This window comes from Lipotes vexillifer, unplaced genomic scaffold, assembly GCF_000442215.2.
Source record: "Lipotes vexillifer unplaced genomic scaffold, Lipotes_vexillifer_v1.1 scaffold1033, whole genome shotgun sequence".
Taxonomy (NCBI): Eukaryota; Metazoa; Chordata; class Mammalia; order Artiodactyla; family Lipotidae; genus Lipotes; species Lipotes vexillifer.
In genome coordinates this window covers 555,773-557,065 of record NW_006782033.1, presented here as the reverse complement: position 1 = coordinate 557,065, position 1,293 = coordinate 555,773, and positions in this window count along the sequence as shown.

The window sequence follows — 1,293 nt, the reverse complement described above, 5'->3', positions numbered from 1 at the left end:
CATTTCTTCTAGGTTGTCCATTTTATTGGCATATAGTTGCTTGTAGTAATCTCTCATGATACTTTGTATTTCTGTAGTGTCAGTTGTTACTTCTCCTTTTTCATTTCTAATTCTACTGATTTGAGTCTTCTTCCTTTTTTTGTTGATGAGTCTGCTAATGGTTTATCAATTTTGTTTATCTTCTCAAAGAACCAGCTTTTAGTTTTATTGATCTTTGCTATTGTTTCCTTCATTTCTTTTTCACTTATTTCTGATCTGATCTTTATGATTTCTTTCCTTCTGCCAACTTTTGGCTTTTCTTATTCTTCTTTCTCCGACTGATTTATGTGTAAGGTTAGGTTGTTTATTTCAGATGTTTCTTATTCCTTGAGGTAGGACTGTATTGCTATAAACTTCTGTCTTAGAATTGCTTTTGCCTCATCCCATAGGTTTTGGGTCGTCGTGTTTTCATTGTCATTTGTTTCTAGGTATTTTTTGATTTCCTCTTTGTTTTCTTTAGTGATCTCTTGGTTTTTAAATAATGTATTGTTTAGCCTCCATGTGTTTGTACTTTTTACAGATTTTTTCCTGTGATTGATATGTAGTCTCATAGCATTGTGGTTAGAAAAGATACATGATACAATTTCAATTTTCTTAAATTTACCAAGGCTTGGTTTGTGACCCAAGATATGATCTATCCTGGAGAATGTTCTATAAGCATTTGAAAAGAAAGTGTATTCTGTTGTTTTTGGATGGAATGTCCTATAAAAATCAATTAAGTCCATCTAGTTTAATGTATCATTTAAAGCTTGTGTTTCCTTTTTTATTTTCATTTTGGATGGCATGTCCATTGGTGAAAGTGAGGTGTTAAAGTCCCCTACTACGATTGTGTCACTCTTGATTTCCCCTTTTATGGCTGTTAGCATTTGCCTTATGTATTGAGGTGCTCCTATATTGGGTGCATAAATATTTACAATTGCTGTATCTTCTTCTTGGATTGATCCCTTAATCATTATGTAGTGTCCTTTTTTGTCTCTTGTAATAGTCTTTATTTTAAAGTCTATTTTGTCTAAGATGAGAATTGCTACTACAGCTTTGTTTGGTTTCCATTTGCATGGAATATCTTTTTCCATCCCCTCACTTTCAGTTTGTATGTGTCCCTAGGTCTGAAATGGGTCTCTTGTAGACAGCGTATATATGGGTCTTGTGTTTGTATCCATTTAGCCAGTCTATGTCTTTTGGTTGGAGCATTTAATCCATTTACATTGAAGGTAATTATTGATATGTATGCTCCTATTATCATTTTCTAATTGT